Raw genomic sequence first — 20,211 nt, 5'->3', positions numbered from 1 at the left:
GCCATTTTAGGTACATTAAAATGTTTATCACAATTAAAATACAAAGATAAAATATGATAAGACATTATATAATCATTTCATAACTTCAAGAAGATGCTGTTTATATCTGACTCAAGGATAAATTGGTTCTAATGCATTCTGTTTCTTAGTAAAATTAAATCTAAACTTTCAATTATATCTATTAAGATGTACAGCAAGCATTCAGAAGCTTTGTTAAATAGTTTTGAATGCTGAGATATTTCTCCCTGAATCCAGCTTCTGGTGCTTCATCAGATATTAAGTCAACATATCATGCTCAAAGCTAAAAGGTTAAATGATTCAACTCATTCGACTATTCAGAAGTCAAGGGTAAATGACTTTCTAATTTACTCTTTGGTGATATTTTACTCTGAAATGATTTCTTCATGATCTAATACAGCATATGGATGTGATTTTTAAATATGCCCAAAGATATCTCATCCATTTATATCAATGTATCAATAGGAATACATCAATATATTCCTCATGCAACTAGGAGATAAAGAAAATCATGAAGTACTAGAAAAAGTCAGTCTACAAATGATCAGGTCTTTTGAAGGATTTTCTTTTGGTCTTAAGGGATCCTATTATCTTTATCTCAGAAAAGGCATGTTTCTGTCAATGAGTAAGTGGTCTTGTCTATTGTAGACACTGAACGTATCATTGAGATATGCTGCTTGAGGAAGTCACTTGAAATCACAGAAATGGAAGTATGGTTTGGAAAGAAATGTTTGTTTCTTCACTCTCATTTCAAAAGTACCTTTCCTTTCAACAACCAGTATACTGTCAAAGAGAAAAGTAGAGTTTTACATTTGCTGTGCGTTTTTTTATGCTGTATACTTAGTGTCCATGAACTTTTCATATTTCCATTGCTCATTATTTCTTTTGATGTTGAAGTAGGGTCTGAATTAATTAGATTGGCTGGCCAACTGGTCCCTGGCCGAGAACAGTTTAAGTATTGGCATTAAGGTGCAGCCTCTGGCTATTTGCTTATTAAAATCCTTCCCTGGGGCACAATAACTGGTATTTTCCCAAAGAATAATGAGTAACTAAAGAAATATCTCTTCTCTCCTAGCACAAATGATCAGTGAAAGAAATGTCCTTCATATATATGAACTGTACGCATGCTAACACTTATTATACCACGCACATTTGAGTTTTTTGTAACTATAGAAAAAACTATCAGCCAGAAGACTCACACAATAGTTTCTTAATGACATTGTCTGCGGTTCATATTATGTGGCATTCAGTAAAGTTATCTCACAAAGTGATTTTGCCAATAACTTGTTCTTTTTTCTTTCCAAGCAACATAATAGTTCTTAACTTTGCAACTGGTTTTACAAACTCCTCAGCAATTGCATGTTTTGTCTCTTTTTGAAAATGCCATGAAATTTGAATGTGTCACGCAGCTATTTGAAAAGATTCCATAATAGACAATGCATTGGGGATTAAGGATGACTGAACTGCAGTTGTCCCATGAAATAGAATTTAGTCTGGAAACAAATTAGGAAATACTAACAAAAGTTAAGATAGTACCATAGGAGAGAGGTAGTGTAGTGAAAGGTTACACACACATGGGTTTGGAATCAATTCGTATTGGTTATAATTCTAGCTTTATGTGGACTTCTGTCAAGTTATTTGTCTGTATTGAGCCTCAGTCACCCTGTTTGGTAAAATAACATTAATTCTGCTACCTATCTCACAAGACTATTCTAATAAGTATATGAAATAACATATCTATTATGTATTTTATATATAAAATGTTCTTATTGTGATTGTCACATTGTTGTCACTCAATAATTGGTGGCTACATTTAAGAACTGAAGGAGAAGTATTTAGAGAAGGACACAGGGAGTTTCGTACAAGGATAGAAACATTGTTTGGAATCTCTACATATGAGATATTAGATAAATGTTTTTGAATAAGGGGCCAAAAAAAATGTGGTCTAAACAAAGGATAGAATACTATACGGTTAAAACAATACTAATAACTGATATTTGTTGACATAAAAAATATCCAAGATAGTCACAAGACAAAAGAAACTTATAAAACTCTAGGTATGTTGTGATCCCATTGACAGCAACAAAAAACTATTAGCTGTAGATATGCCCAGAATATACCTTTAAAACCTATATATCAAAATGTGAACATCGTTATTTTTATCTTTTGGTATTAGCTGCAGTTTTATAATGAGCATATGTTAATTTTATAATCAGAAAAATATTTTATTTTAAAATGCATTTTCCTATCTGTTTATATCGCTTCTCTTTACTTCTCTATTTCAACTCTCTCCAAAATGTGTCTGATATTTTTTAAAAAGATTTATTTATTTATTTGAGACAGAGAGAGAGAGAGTACAGGGAGAAGGGCAGAGGGAGAGAAGGAGACTCGCCGCTGAGCAGGGAGCCTGTCATGGGGCTTGATCCCATGACCCTGAGATCATGATGAGCTGAAATCAAGGGTCGGGGGATGCTTAACTGACTGAGCCACCCTGGTGACCCACGTGTCTGATATTTCTTTAAAAAACTTGTCAATCTCATATTTGTGGGGGCTTCTCTATTTAGGAGTCATGAAAAGGGAAGTACTTAAACATATCTGCCTGAAATCATTTTAAAAATCACTCTTATTTAGTTCAACTATTAAGATTCTACAGTAAAAATTAAGTAAATTTACAGCTGTCCAACATAGGACCATAGGAACTTACAAATAAATAATATTTCTTAAAGATCAAAAAGCAAAATTTATTTTTTACTTGAAAGACTACTGATTCTTCAAATAATTTTAATAAGGTATAATAATCGATATAAGCATACAAAACTGGATAAAACAAAATAAAACGAAATTTGTCAGTCTATAAATTAGTACTTTGTAATCCCTCTGGCAGAGCTGTAGAACTAATAGTTAAAAGTTGTTGAAAATGTGTTACATCTGAGTTACTAAGTCCCATATATAAATTACACAGCTTAATTCTGTAAACTACCTGAGAAGACAAGGGGCAGTTTTATCCTCATTTCATAGATGTGGATGCGTAATCTAATGTAACTTTGTCCAGGCTTCCCTAACCAGCAAGTTGTAGTGCTCAGGTCTGAAACTTACTGGTCTGCTTTCCCTATTTATTCACTGAATTTTAAGAGATGTTTGTATTATTTAAAAAATTAATTTAAAAAATTGAATACTCAAGTGTTTGCAATGATTTCATTACTATTTTCCTTTTTGGAGTTTTGCTTTATCCTTGCATTCTTCTTCTAGCTGCTTTCATAGTTATTTAAGCAAAGTACTGCAGAAATGAAGGTAGTGTTTTAAGCAAAAAGTTGGGGTCTGAATGTGGGAAAAGTTTCTTAAGAGTTCTACCTCTCTGGTGCTTTCGTTTTGGGCAATGGCATTTTAAGTTTTTGACTGTGACCTACAGTAAGACACACACACACAATGAACATGCACACAAATGGTCTGTACTGTCCACATATATGCAAGAATATTAAAGAAAGGAAAGTTGTCTGAATCAGACAAAATAATACGCTTTTTTGTCTTGCATTTTTAGAGTAAGAGTCTGTAAACAGGATTTGCTCAGGATAATTGTTTCATAAAGTTTTTGCGAGAGCTTATAGGAACTGATACATCCTTCTTACATTTTAGCACATTCCATTAAAGTATCTCAAAACATACGATAAAGTATTTCCCCATATCAAAAATGAATGTGTTGGGGCATCTTGGTGGCTCAGTTGGTTAAGTATCTGCTTCAGCTCAGGTCATGATCTCAGGGTCCTGGGATCAAGCCCCGAGTCCGGCTCCCTGCTTAGCGGAGAGTCTGCTTCTCCATCTCCCTCTGTGACTGTCCCTGCTTGTGCGCTCTCTCTCTCTCACTGTCTGTGTTTCAAATATATAAATAAAATCTTTTTAAAGAAATGAATGTGTCAAAAGAGAGAGAGAGAGAGAGAGAGAAAATGTGTCTAAATCACCAAAAGCAGAACAACAAAATAGGGTTAGCAGAAATAGCCAACAAAACGTTTCTAGCCGAGTACCAACAGGTTCCAAACTTCCACCCCTCCCCTTTTACTACCAGTCCAGGGATAATCTTCAACATTTTTGTGAAGATATTAAAGATATTCTCCTATATCCATTTTCTATAATCTAATTCATCTTCCTCTATTACCTGAACCATGGTTCTGCTATGGAATGTACACCTACACATGAAAGCCAGACTATAACATGCAGCTGAAACTGAAGAAGGTCACATTCTATTTCAGGCAAGAGGACTGACATTTTGCTCATTTTCTGGAGCAACTTATAAACGCTTGTTAGGAAAGAAACAGCAGACGTGTTAAATTCTTGCAAACTTTGTTTTTTACTCAATTTCCCTGAATGGTGTTGAATATTAAAAGAAGTGTTTAGCAAAGAAGAGTTCCTACCCTAAATAAATTATTAGCACTTGTAGGAAGAAAATATAGCAAATAACATTAAAAACCAAAAAAATTCATATTTGCTTTGACATCAAATGATGCAAATATTGAAGACATCCAGATGGCTAATGGACATGGGAAAGTATGCTCAGCATCACTCATCATCAGGAAAATACAAATCAAAACCATGATGAGATACCACCTCACACCTGTCAGGACGGCTAAAATCAACAACACAAGGAACAACAGATGTTGGCAAGGATACAGAGAAAGGGAAACCCTCTTACACTGTTGGTGGGAATGCAAACTGATGCAGCCACTCTGGAAAACAGTGTGAAGGTCCCTCAAAAATAGAACTACTCTAGGATATAGCAATTGCACTAGTAGGTATTAACCCAAAGGATAAAAAAATATAGATTTGAAGAGGAATGTGCACCCCAATGTTTATAGCAGCATTATCAACAATAGCCAAACTATGGAGAGTGCCTAAATGTCCTTTGACTGATGAATGAATAAATAATAATAATAATAATAAATAATAAATAATAATGAATAAATAATAAGATATATATATGTATATAATGGAATATTACTCAGCCATCAAACAGAATGAAATCTTGCCATTTGCAATGATGTGGATGGAGTTATGGTGTATTAGGCTAAGTGAAATAAGTCAGTCAAAGAAAGACAAATACTATAAGATCTCACTCATATGTAAAATTTAACAAAGAAAACAGATGAACATATGAGAAGGAGTAAGGAAAGGGAGAGAGGGAAATAACCATAAGAGACTCAATGCTCAAAGAGAGAACAAACTGAGTGAGGGCTGAGGGAGGGAGGTGGTTGGGGGGATGGGATAGATGGGTGAAGAATATTAAGGAGGGCATTTTTTTGTGATGGGCACTGGGTGTTGTATCTAAGTAATGAATCACTGAATTTTACTCCAGAGATCAATATTGCACTGTGTGTTAACTAACTAAAATAAAAAAAAATGATGTGAAAAAACATATTATATCATGGGGAATTGGGGGATTTTGTAGGGAGTCAGGAGGGAATTACAATTAATGGACAAATGGCATCATTTGCTTCTACTCCCTTTCATGTTGGGACTTAGGCAAATCTGTGACCTCTCTGAAGCTCATCCAGATGATAAATGGAGACCAAATCACCATCTTCATAGCACTGCGATGATAGCCAAAAATAATTGTTGTAATTTACTGATATGTTTTAAGCAATTTGTGAATTTTAGATCACTTCCTTTCCCCTGATTTCTCTTCATATATTAGATAAATGGTTTGATTGGGAACAAGTGAAAAAATTCCCATGTAAAAGGGTGAAGAAGAAAGATGACTACTTCTGGTTTCTGTAATATCTGAAACCAAAGTGGAGATTCTGAATGGGAAACCTTTTCTCCATCTTGATTTCTTTGGGGGAATTTGTGGGAGTGACTCCCAGAGGAATCAAGGAACGAATGTGTGAAAACTGGGACTCCCCAGCCACCCTAAGGTTACTAAACAAGCACGTTCCGCCTCTACAGGTGGAGAAGTAGTAGAATGAGAAATAAGCTGTCTTGATAGATCTTTCTCCCAGGGAATTTGGAACAAATGCCTGATTCCTCCTTTCAGTTAAAGAATTATGATTAAGCTCAACAATGATCTGAAACAAAGGTGTGTGCATATGTGTCTGGGGGGTATGACATCACCACACTTTTAGCCTGCACAACTTCACTGGTTACTGCTAGCAGTTACTTAAAATGCACATGTGGAAAAGAAGGAAAGAAAAAAGACATTGAATTGAGGAAAATCAAGCCATCCCTCCCAGAGTTGTTTTTGCAATGCTGGGTAGGTGGATTTTTTGAAATAGTCATGATATGTTCTATTTTTGTTTTGTTTTCACTTTTCTTCACACAGGTGGTTGGTATGTAATTGAAGCAACATCAAATTTAAGTTAGAAAAGGAGGAAAAGTATAGCAGTTTGTAGTGATATTTTAGAATAAAAGAGAAAATAGGAATTCAAAGAAGAAAAAAATTACACTAGCAGCTCATATTTACTAGGGGCTCCATGTGATCTAGGTACTGAGCTCCATGTTACTAGGTACAGTAACATACATCATCACATCATCTCTTATAATTCTCAAATCAGCACAACGAAGTTGGTGCTATTACTCACTTAGTTTTACAAGTGGAAGTAATCACTGTGCTATCTCAATACCCTAAAAAGAGTCAGGGGAAAAAAAGGTTAAATTTTGAAGAACTTCTAAAATAGTCCAGAAATGGCTGCAGGATAGCAAGCAACAAGGTTACATCGTCACAAGGAGAAGAAAGCCAAAGTTCCAAGGGTTTCCTCTGACTACATGAGACAGTTTTAGAATGGGTCAGAAATAATGAACGACTGTTCTATCCTTATACTAAGTATGAAAACATGTATATGCAGTTCAGTTAAAATTGTGTAGAAGAAAAAATATTTTAGTGCATCACCTTATGGAAAAATTAGAATTATTTCTGTATCCTTCGAGAAGGAATGTGTAAAGCCAGGTTGGATATTAATAATTGTTATAGTTGAAGTGTCTGAAAATTTCACTTGGGCTCATTCATTAAAGGGAATCTACAGCATTTCTTTAACATCCAAGAACTAGGAAATTTCCATTTCTTCCTTTTTGAGAGGTATTTTCACAAAAGAATAGAGGCTATTTTTCAAGCAACCCATGGAGACTCAGAAATTGTGTTACTGAGCTATTGAAGGTGGATGGTAGGGAGGACATGTAATTGGTGGTGTATGCCACACATTTCTACTGAGACATTTGTATCCATCCCAGGTGCTATGTTCCTTCCATCTTATTTAATACAAGTGCTGAAACTACATGGATACAGATTAAGTCTCTTAATGTTTTATAAGATTACCCAACAAGAATTTCTCTTCCAGTGGAGAAAATAAAATTTTAATTTTTTTCATTCTTTGTAAAATAAAAAAAATATTTTTCAAATACAAAGGCCAGAAATTGGCCTTCCTTCAAATATGCTGGTTGAGATACTCACCACCTGTCCTACCCTGCAGTGTGGTGTTATTAGGAGGTCCTGATTTTTTTTTCCCAACTGACATTGATTTTAAATTTGTCTTTCGAAGCCTTTTACAGTTACCTGAAGAAAAACTAGTTTCTAGCAAGAGATATTATTACTTCTCAGGCTAAATAATAATCTGAAACTATTCATAAAAATGGTTTTTTAAGAATTATTATTTAGGTTAATAAGCATTGACCTTTAGATCTAAATTCTCTGTTCAATTATTTGACATTATTACAGATGATTGTTCATTTCCGTTTTAATCACCAATTTATATTTCTCATTCACTGCCTGGCCATGTTCCAACAAGAAAGTTAAACAGTGCAGAGATGGCATTGCCTCTGTCTTCATGGAATTCATTTAGATCAAATAAACATGTTAATAATAGCAAATGATATGAATTCAAGTGCAGATTGGAATTAGGAATGTATGTATATAGAGACCACACTCAGTCTCCTAGTTGGGAACAGAGACAAGAGAACTCTGCTTTGAAATGCACCGAAGCCTAACTCACTGCATATAACTGACAATTTTCAAGGTGCCCTCAATCTACAGAATAGCATAAGGATGGTATGCATATAAATATTTTCTGCTTATTTGAGTGAGTGCTTTCAAAGACCCAGAATTTTAAGGAAGCAAAGAATAATGTTCAAAGGTTGCAGAACAGTTTTCATCTGTACCTGGGGGAGAGACATGAGACAGGCTTAAGCACTGTTGGGGATAGAAGAGGACAGTCTACCCTGACAACAGCATGGAGTAGGAGGGAAAATGAGCTCAGGTCAGCCTTGACCCTGAAAAGCTTCCATACATTCCTGAGAGGTAGCACCACCTCTGTATGCTTTTCTTCCCTTCCTCTCTCCCTCTCTTTTCTCCCTCCTTCCTCCCTTCCTTTCCTTTTTCAAGTCCCCTATAGCACTTAGTATAGATCTCGGCAGTGAGATTATAAAAGGGAATTATGAATTAATGATATGAAAAACAAAGTAACTATAATCTCAAATAGTGAATCTAACTCCAAAATGTCTTTAGAAGAATTAACAGGAGCCTTTAAAAGGGGCTGGGTAGCGATGGGACACAACTCAAGCAATGGCCAAGGAACATTTTAGTGAAAGGACACCAAATGCAGCTGTGACCCTTCACATTTGCATAGGGCTCTGAAGATAAGGATGAATGTTCAGAGAAGAGAACCTCAGTTCTAGTTCTGCTCCCTCTCAAATATGTACCCTTGGCCCAATGACTTCATCTTTCTGAGCTGCAGTTCCCTCACATAAATATTAGAAAGAATATTCACTCTCTGGTAGGTGATTGTAATGATTGAGCTCACATATATACATAAATTTAGTGCCAACACAATGTCTTTTGTTGCCAAAAAAAAATGCTAACAGTTATTGTTATTATAATACTTGCAAGACTTTTGTAAGTCATTATCTCACTTCAATTTGTCATCCTTACAATGAAGTTGGGATAAAGAAAGAATTATTACTCTTCCTAAATGAGTAAAATTCGATAAATTGCCCAATATCCTTACAGACAAAGACACTGGGCTTTTGACATTGGGTCTCCTGGGTCTTTTGGTTATATAATTTTGAGGAAAAGTCAGTGCAGTATGGGATGAGAAATAAACACAAATAAGAAGATGTATTATTTATGTATTCCTCCTGGTGAGAGACAGTGTGCTAGGTGCTTCCTAAACATAATTTTGTCACATCACCATGGCCACCCTGTGTATTCAAATTCACATTTTACAGATAAAGAAAGACACATGGAACTTAATGACTCACATAAAGTCACAGCAGCCAGTAAAGGGAAGAAATGGGAATTTCTTGCTATTCTTTCTGATCCCAGAACAAACTCTTTCTGTGAGGTCAAGGTGGAATGAGTCATTTATTGATGGTGCAGGAGTGGATTGTAGAAGAGTGACAGAATGGAAGATGAGGGCATCATCTGCAGTGAAGTACCCTGCATCTAACCTACTAAGATACTTTTCAGAAAAAGGAGAGAGAGAGAGAGAATATAATAGATCTTAGAGGGGGAATGTTTGACCCAAAAAAGAGAGGAGGAGATTTAGTTTTGCATGATAGAAGAACAGAAGGGGTGGAAGGAGAAACAAGAGAAGGCAATATTTCAGAATCTGAACACCATTAAAAAAAAAAGGAGTGTCCACAATAGTTAACAATGGAGAAGAAGGAAATTTAGGAGGATGAGAGCCAAAAAAGGATTTTGGAACTGGCAGGGACAGCTCTCTGAGAGGAAATGGAAGCTATTCTACAATGAAATACCAGCAAACAGCACAGTTTATGTTAAAGAGAAGGAGAGAGAAGTGATGCAAAAACAAAACAAAAAACCAAAGATCAGATATTCTAGGTAAACATAAATTTAGAGAAAAGCAGCTCTGTGATCTAAAAAGGTTAATAAGACATTTATAATCCCACCAAAATGTAAACTTTGATGATTTTTTTTGATAGTAAAATAGGAAGTAAGTTTTCTTTGAGAACTTTATTAACTTACATAACTTCCATCTGAGCTTCCCTTGTCTGTGCAATGGGTACTAACCTCCTCCACTCATTTCACTGTGTGATCCTGATGTAGTACTTGTCAATCAGAAGACTGCATTAAGAGCAAGCTTCTAGTTATTTCCTAGGCTTCCTTACTGAGAGCGCTTCTTAGGCATCCTTCATCATTTTCTCCATGAAATTTTTTCCTCATATGGTTGTTTGAAATATAGCTTGAGGATAAAATGCGCCCGCACTCCTCAAAAATGGCCGAGTTGCGGCAGCTGTGGTAGCAGGTAACTTTCAGGACTGGTTTTAAGCCTGCTTCCTCAGATATTGACAATTCTCAAAATCATCTAAACTGATTTTACACAAATTTGATCAATTAATGGCAATGTACCTCTGTGAACATGCATTTGCAAATCAACTAATCAGAAACAATCCTAAGTTCTGAAAGTTAGTTGATCAGAAAAAGACGCACTTTGAAGAACACACTTATGAAAGTCAGTTAATCAATGATATTCTTACCTAAGAAATCATGTTCCTACAAATAACACCAGTACACTAATTCCTCTGGAGTCTGCCAACCACTGAACTCCACTTTAAACCCAAACCCTGTATCATATCAGCAGCCTTCTCTGCTCTGAGAAGTATAGTTCTCCTTTCCTTAAGTTAGCAATAAATTCAGCAGTGTGGTCTTTTGTTCAGGTGTTAAGGTCTGGTTTTTATCCTTTTGGCAACTGAATACTCTGGAAGTTAAAAATATGTGCAACACTCTTGGGAAGAATATAAGTAATCATGTCTTTAGCCCCGATAGTTTAATTTCTAGAAATTTGCTCAGACACTGGGTAATCTTTGTTATGCATTTTTGCATTTAATGATTTCAACAATCCTACAGTGTAAGTCCTGTTTTTATTTCCATTTTGCATTTAATGAAAACAAGGCTTAGAAAGTTTAAAACCATTTTCCACAGCCACATACCTAGTTATACTCTGAATATCTAGAGACTGACTCTTAAGTCAGAATCTACTTCCTCTACAAGAGACAGTGATCCAAAATAAGGACAAAAATATTTGTTAAATATTTATACTAAACTGTTGTTTGTATATATGAAAACCCATGAACATCCAAATATCAAAGATAAGAAAATAGTTAAGTCAATAGTCATTTTAAGGATGCCTATAATATAATGAATATGTATGTTAAAGTGCTTAGGATTTGGGACTGAGCCCCAAATCAAAACACAATATTATAATTATACCATGTAAAATTATGTATAAATGTGAATCAGGAATAAAAGGAAACATGGACAAATAACTATGGCGTGGTTGGATTCTGGATGAAATATATTTTTATTGAGTTTTTAAAGTATTGCTTTAATTTTTATGTAATAAAAAAAGTAACCTAGATATAAATTGTGGTCTCTATATTTGACGTTCCTAGCCAACCTTCCCCCATTCTATGGAAATTCCAATGTTCCAAAAGATTTCTGAGAATTCCAAGCTTCTTATCAACTCCTGATTATTTAGTGTTCTCAATTCCTACCCTGGAAATTTAAAAATTCTACTCATGTCTCATTTACCATTAATGTTCCCTTCCCTCTACTTTGACCTGGTTGTGGAACTCAGTCTCTTAGTTTGCTTCTGACACTTCTTGGAGGTATAGTAAGCAGGTGTTTCTGAAGTTTTAGATGCAGAGGTGTTATACTCTAGCAGAGTATGCAAGTTAATATTGAACACAGATCATCACTCTTCTAAAACTCTTTGGGCCATCCAACACATCGCTCATCTTCTCCTCCCTGAAGATTTACTGATAAATCTCACTTTGTCCTGGAAGGCAGCTCTCCATCCTCAACCTCTGCTCTGAACATAATGAAGATTTGATATTGTGCATCCATAAAACCAAGGGATCATATGCCTATAGCAACACAGAGATTTATTTTGAAATAGATTATGATATTCCAACATAGGAATGGAGAAATCACTATATTCATTTTTTTTGGGTGTGAATGACATTAAAGTCACAAAGTTTAAATTAACATCCTACTGTGTTTCAAGTACAAAAAATATGAATTTTAAAAAGTGCTGAGACACAAAAAATGAAAGGTTAATTTTTTAATAAGAAGATACACTGAAAAGGAAAGAAAACCAAATAGAGATAGTTGAAAACAATTAAAATTAGACTGAAAAATCTATCGAATGGTAATTTATTTTATAAGGATAGCTAGAAATCTCACAGGGCTAATATGCATGGTTTTAAATAAAAGTTTAGGTTATGTTTATCTCTTTCTACTTATTCTAAGTACTTACTTACATAAATATTCACACTACAGTATTTTTTCCTAGAGGAGTTGGTTCACTGTGAAGTGTTTTCTGTTTATAGTGTAGCTACAGGGAAATCATAGTCACTAAAAACAAAAATTTAAGACCAATTTGAAATAATAAATTCAGACTTTCCAGACATCTTTGTCTACTAATTCTCCCCCCAGAGCATGTAATTTGAAGGATAGTCTTAGAGCTGCTTATATCTGCATATTCAAAATAAAGATATATCATTAAAGGGATAAGAAAAGAATATGAAGTAGCCATTATTATAGGTACAGTCTTCCATTGGCATTGATTTGACCATCCTACCAAGGTAAAGGTAAATGGGTTTTTTTGGAGTAATCAAAATAAAGCAGCAAGTCTTCCTGGACACAGAGGGTACAAGTATTGTATCCTCAGTTTTCTCCAAATTACTATTATTATCTTACTTCTGTGGAATTCTCTATCAAGTATATTTCCCAATTCCCTTAAATATGTTTTCTACGTTTGGATAAAATATTATCCAGGGTGCCATAACAGAACAGGTTGTCTGTCTTTCCATCCATCCATCTTCCTCCATCCATCCATGCATCCATCTGGCTATCTATACTCTACCCTGCATCTGCTAGAATCATATAGTTGTCTGTATATAGAATGGCCAACACAAACACCAAGAGTCCGAAGCCAATCACACATATGGTTCCATTCATGTTACCCCAGTTACTCCTGAAATTACCTGACATCTTTAGCCTAGTTTCTTTAACTGAAAAATGTGCTCAATGGTATTTTATTTAGAAATTCAATACTGCAAATATTTTTATGCACCCATTATTCACCAAGCAGTACAGTAGGAAGGCTTAGTACAAAAGACAGAAGTCTTATAAAAAAGAAATTTCTGAATAACTTCGTGAACAACAACAACAAAAACAAAAATGCAATAGGCTTTTATGATGGTAGAAGGAGTTTGGATTAGAAAAAAGAAAATAATGAGAGCGCTAAGCATTCAGATATGGTAGAGGTAGATTTGGAATCTTCTTTTCAATGTATATTTATGTATTCTAACGGATGCCAAATGGGATTTACACACAGGATGGATCAGTTTGATTTTGCACATGTCTTCTGTACCCACTGTACTATTATTTGAAGGTATAGGTTTTTTTTTTTTCTATCAATGTATCTTCTTTTATTGTTCGTCATCCTCTCTTATTCAAGAGCTTTTCAAATAGCCTAATAAAGTATTTTCAAATTACCTAGTAAAACAAGTTCCCTTAGAAGTTGGCGTTGTGATTGGAAAGCAATAGGGAGAAAGCTTGATTTATTGACAAGTGAGAGTATGCTATAAATTTTTCCCATATTAAAACTGCCTATGGATTATCAGATCAGTCTTAGAGAAACAGCAGCATATAGGCATAGTGATGCAAATACTAAAGGGAAGGATCACAATGTCCCAGGGTAGGTATGCTTTGCCTCATAAAATCTATTTATCCTGAAATACTGTGTATAAACCTAAAAACATTGTACCAGGGAAGATTGTTATCTAAGAAAAGACATGATAAATGCTTTTGTGAGACAAATGATCATTTTATAATAAAAAAATACACTCTACCATTCACAAACTGCCGGCCTCTAGGCAAATCACTTAACCTGGCAGAGACTTCTTGTTTATAACTAAAGAAGGTTATTTGAATTTCCTACTTTGCATACTCACTGTAAGGCTGAAATGTCATATGTGTATAAAGAAACCTTTAAACTCCTAAAAACGTATAAGGGGATTTTGGCTTTGTGATGCAATATTATTGTGTTAGATAAGGTATAGGAGCCCTTATGTACCCCAATTTTAAAAAGGCAGTATGGTTATTTTGGTCATTCATTGATTTTCTTTTATCCAAATGTATATCCGTTTCTATGATAAAAACTACAGCCAGTCATAATGATTGTCAAGGTGCTGTGCCTATGTGACCAGCAGGGCTGTATTGCCAAATAATATGAAACTAAATGGCCAAATTTAATTTTAATTAAATTTAATTAGAGCATTACAAATTAAAACAACCATCGTTTTGGATAGTTTAAGTAATATGAATTGTTAAAAATGCAAATATATGTGAAGAACTCATAATTCTCAAATTTTAAGTAGTGAAAGAACGTTTTTACAGCAAATACAGAGCAGAGGTTCTTAGTAACTTAGAGTAGATAGACAAAAAAGGCAAGATGTGCTTATTGCTGGGGTAGAAAGGGTTAGATTGCATATGAGAAGAATCTTTCTAAGAGTAGATTTATCACTGACCAAGTATTAAAAGCTTGTAATTCATTTTCAAAGACCTTTATAATAATTTATAGACATAGAAATATAACTATAAATAATATAACAACTTAGAGAAAAGTTGTCAGGATGTACAGAGACCTCCCTTCACCAGCTTGTACCACTATCAACATGATCATGGTACACTTGCCAAAGCTAGGAACATTGACAAAATGATACTAATTAGGCTACAGTTTTTATTCAGATTTCACCAGTTTTCCCACTAATGCCTCTTTTCTGTTTCAAGATCAAACCCAGGGTGCCACATTGCATTAAGTCATACTGTGTCTCCTATCTCTTTAGCTGTGCTTCTCAGTCTTTCGTGATCTCGAAACTTTGGAAGAACACTGGTAAGGTGTTTTGTAGTACACGCTTCAGTTTGACTTTGTCTCATATTTTTCTCAAGGTTGCAATGGAGCTCTGGGTTTGTGGAAAGAATATAACAGAAATGAAGTGTAGTCGTCATATCACACCAGAGTACAGGAGGTCAACATATTTTGGAGATGTTAAGCTTGATCACTCAATGAAGGTGGTATCTCCCATGTTTGTCCTGGGGAAAATTACCTTTCCCCACACATCTGTACTCCCTGAGGCATGAGGTCTAGTTCACACTTAAGGGAAGAGGAATTAAGCTTCGCCTCCTGGGAGGTGGGTGAGGTATCTACATACATTATTTGGAATTTTTCTGTAAGGAAGATTGTTGCCTTCTCTGTCATTTATCTTTCTATTCAATCATTTATTTGTATCAGTGTGAATTCATCAATATTTACTTTATTTGCTGGGTTATAGCCTAATACAATCATTATTTTATTGCACAGTTTTGGTACAAAGTGCTTCAGTTTTGGTCACTGGGAACAGTTTTGGGTTAGCGCCCATGTCCTCTTGACAAGCCCTAATCACTTTTTTGCCACTTTTTAACTTTCTGGCACTAGAAGAAACTTGAGTTATTGCTACATTTTTCCTTCCTTTCATATCTTTCCTTCCATATCTCTCAAATCAGCCATTTTTTTCTGATGGTCTAGGTTCCTTTTGTTATTTATAATTTTTAAAAAATGTTTATTTATTTATTTATTGAGAGAGCACGTGCAGGACGAGGGGCAGAAGGAAAGGAACAAGCAGACTCCCTGCTTTCTTTCTTATAGTTCAGTAGTATTTCATTGTATAGATATGCTGTAGTTTATTCATCCATTCACCAACCGAAGAGCATTTTGGTTATTTTTGATGTCTTAACAATTACAGATAAAATTTCTACAAGTATTCATATATAGAATTCTGTGTAAAAATAAATCTTAAATTCAGTTGGGTAATATAGGAATGGGATAGCAGGATCATATGGTTAAGTGTGTATTTAGCTTTACAAAAAACTGGCATACAATTTTCCGCCGAAGTGTTGGTATCACTTTAAATTCCTATCAGCAATGAATGAGAGTCGCTGTGGCTCTGCAAGCTCACCAGCATTCAGTATTGCCAGATTTTTAAAATTCTTTTATACATTTTAATACATGTCTAGTAGTTTCTAATTGTGGTTTTAATTTGCATCTCCCTAGTGACGAATGATGTCGAACATCTTCTCATATACTTATTGGCCATCCATAGAGCTTTGTAATGAAATTCAGATCTTTTACCCATTTTTAAACTGGGTTGTTTGTTTTCTTTTTGTTAAGTTTTAAGACTTCTTTATAATTTCTGAATACAAATCCTTCATCAGATATGTGAAGCTTATATTTTCATTTTTTAACAGTGTATTGGACAGAGACATTAAAATTTTTATTTTACTTTTTGATTTTGAATCATTCATTGTAATGGGAAGGGCTGTGATTGGCTAATTTGTTTAGTTACAACAGGGTATTTACACTGAAGCAAATTTAAAACAAATTCCAATGTGCATTGCAGTCTTAAGGTTTAGACCTTGTGTATTTTTTTATCTGTAATTTCTCATGGATAAGATAAGGGTGGCTAAAATTTCATTTTAAGTCAGAAGTGTAGGACTTGACTTGTTTTTTTCATTAAAATTTTGAAGTTATAGGCTTTATTGGTGTGTTTTGACATCACTTACAAAATTCATTAGCAGAATTATGGCTTTATGTCAACGGTTCTCTGGAAAAGAGTTGTCCAGCATGGTAGCTATTAGCTACATGGAACTGTTGAGTACTTGAAAGGTGGCGAGTGTGACTGAGGAAATCACTTTTAATTTTGGTTAATTTAAATTTAAAGAGTGATAATTTAGTTATTGGAATACTTTAAGTATGTGTGGGACTACTTGGCTTTGTGAATCTACTTTTTTCAACTGTGGCTGAAAGTGGGGCTTTGAGCATTAGTTCTATCCCTCATAAGCTGTTGACACTGGGGAGCTTATTTCTCTGAGTCTTTGCTTCTTTATTGCAAAAAGGGAGAGTAAAACTAACTGCCTGCAACTGTGTTCTGAGGATAAAGTAAAACAATACATGTCTATTTCAAAAAAAAATTTTTTTTATGAAATCTAAATACAGATCAAGAATATCCAATAAAAATGTAGCATACTGATTGATATGTGCTATAAGTACACCCAGGATTTCAAAGACTTGGTGTGAAAACAAAAAAAAAGGACATAAAAGGTCTCAATGTTTTTTACATCAATCACATGTTAATGATTGTATTTTGAATATATAGGGTTAATAGAATATATTATTAAAACCCATTTTACCTGCTTCTTTCTACTTTTTAAAAATGTGGTCACAAGAAACATTTAAATTACATGTTTGGCTCACATTATATTTTTATTAGATAGCACTTCTTTAGAACCACATATTGTGTATTAAATTATATTTTGCGTGAAAAAGCATTCAGTGTTCTGAAATGGTATGCTAATAACCTATCTACCATCACTCCAGCCTCCACAGTATAATCAGTCATACCTCATTCTCCTGCCTTTGTAGAGAAAGATCAAGGCTCACTAAGTTCCAAGTCACTTGTGGTAGATGTTAGATGCTCAGACAGGGGCCCCGGCAAGGAAAGGGATGGGAGAACGTAGAGCAAGGCTTGGGATGAGTATTGCAGGTCTGGCATTATCAAGTGTTGTGAAGGAACAGCATCTCCTGATGGCCTAACCATACCATACATTTTGGGAACACTTCTGATTACTAAAGGACTCTAGTTCTGGCTTATATTCTCGTGAGGAAAAGGTATTGGGCTACCTCCTTTCCTTCCCACTGCTGTGAGTTAATACTTTCAGCTTAGTACTGAACTCAAAAACAGCATAGCATCCCAGCCCTTCATTCCCTTCTTTACTTTCTGGCAATGTGAAATTAATGCTAAGAGTTTCCTTTACCAAGCAAAGACCAGTTTTCTTCTCTTTTTTATGAGCTTATTAAAGAAACTATACACACACGCACATACACACACATACACAGATGATTTAATGTTGTCGGTATTATCTTGCCAAGACTAAAACCATTTTTGAAAAGATAACTAATATGAAATTGGCCTGAACTTGAAATGATATTACACATTATATTTTTAAAAGGACAATTTCAAGATTTTAATACTTTAGCATAAAATTTTGCAGATCCAATATTTTAAAAAAATATAGAAAAATAAGGAATAGTATAAAATATTAAGGACATTAGGTAAAATATTTATTAAAAATATAACTAAACCTAAAGGTGTATTATTCTACCACAATAGATAATTATATTAAGCTTTAACTCTGTTACAGCATTAAATCTAAATTTACAGACTCTCTCTTCATATAAGATAAACTCCTACAACTTTTCTATAGTTTGGATGAGTTTTAGCTTATAATAATTCTGAAATAATCTACATTACGTATAAGTTCTAATTGAACACATTTCTCCCACCATCAAGCCAGCATCAAAGTAAATATATACTTACAATATAGAGAACATATCATGGGAAGCACATAAACAGTTGTTAAGCTACTCCACTGTATTATAAAATTCTTGAATTATTGCATTCTAAGCCTGTTGGGAAAGAAAGAAAGAAAAAAAAGTATGTTAGTTAAATGTACTAGGTGTACATTTATATATGCAACTAAACAACCAAAAAAACTAAAAAAAAAAAATCACATACCTCTCAAACATGGATCTTTCTCTGTATATTATTGTGCCCTTTGTTTATATAAATTTATTTGTTTTAGAAAAATACTATTGAATCATGTAAGTCATTTGAATATATAATAAGAGAAATACTATTTTTTTAAAAAAGTATTCATTTGTTTGTTTATTTATTTATTTATTTATTTTAGAGAGAGAGAGAGAGGAGGAGTGTGAGTGAGAGCAGGTGGGGAGAAGGCAGGGGAAGGGGCAGAGGGTTAGGGAGAGGCACAAGCAGACTCCATGCTGAGTGAGCCTAACCCAGGGCTCTATCTCACAATCCTGAGATCATGACCTGAGCTGAAATCGAGAGTTGGATGCTTAACTGACTGAGCCACCCAGGTGCCCTATAAGAGAAATATTATTAAAAAGAATGAATGCTGTAATGGAAACTCTGGTTAATCAAAGTATATTTCATCATCTCTATTTTTTATATTTTCTACCTACAGAATAAATTGTACACATAGCACAAAAACAAAACCAAAAAACAAAACAAGAGGCTACTGAATTATCTGTATGTTTATAATTATCTGGATGCTTAACAAACCAAAGGCCAAATAATTAGATGATTTGTCCAAATATCTTTAATTTTCATGTTGATGTATGCCAGCTGCTATGGTCTGAATTTTTGTATCCTTCCCAAATTCAGGGGTTGAAATCCTTTTACTTTTTCTTTCTTTCTTTTTTTTTTTTTTTAATTTAGGGTAGGCTCCAAGCCCAATGTGGGACTCAAACTCACAACCCTGAGACCTAGAGTCACATGCTCTACCAACTGAGCCAGTCAACCAGCCCCAAATATTGAAATCCTAATGCCCAAGATGACGGTATTGGGAGGTCACTAGCATTAGTGCCTTTATAAAGAGGACCCAGACAGTGCCCTTGCCCTCTTCACCATGTGAGGACACAGTGAAAAGATGTACATCTATGAACCAGGAAACCCTCACCAAACACCCAGTGTGTGCTGCCAGCACCACAGTCTTGGACTTTCCTGCCTCTAGAACTGTTGGAAATAAATTCGGTTGTTTATCAGCTACCTAGTCTGTGATATCTTGTTACAGCAGCTCAAATGGACTAAGATGTTTGCTCACAAACATGATTGGCTATAAAATGCAGGCAAGTGCTTTCAAACCTTATTGAATTATTTATTCTATAATGAATGAAGATTCTATTTAATACAAAGTGGGAAGCTGACCCACTGACATTACCTCAACTGAGAACAAATATAGTGGAACTATCAAATAGTTTAAAGTAAAATAAAGAGCAGATTTAGTTTTCTTTTTAAGAGAGTACCTTAATAAACTGAGTTATATGAATGTATTCCCTGTCAAAAATGTCTTTTTTGGGGTAGAACATAAGCCTCTCAAATCTAGAGGTTAGTAGGTGGTGGTGACCCAGTACACGTACACATACATTTACACGCATACACACATGCACATGCATGCACTGTGGGATGTCCACACATGCACACACACACCTATCTCATCCTCATTGTATGTCCCCCAACTCCTAATCTAAATTTTTGTCCTGAAGTCAGTAGATTTTAAAGCAAAGTTCA

Source organism: Ursus maritimus, unplaced genomic scaffold (genome assembly GCF_017311325.1).
Source record: "Ursus maritimus isolate PB19 unplaced genomic scaffold, ASM1731132v1 scaffold_13, whole genome shotgun sequence".
NCBI lineage: Eukaryota > Metazoa > Chordata > Mammalia > Carnivora > Ursidae > Ursus > Ursus maritimus.
The sequence above is the reverse complement of the archived record's forward strand: the minus strand, read 5'-3'. Positions refer to the sequence as shown.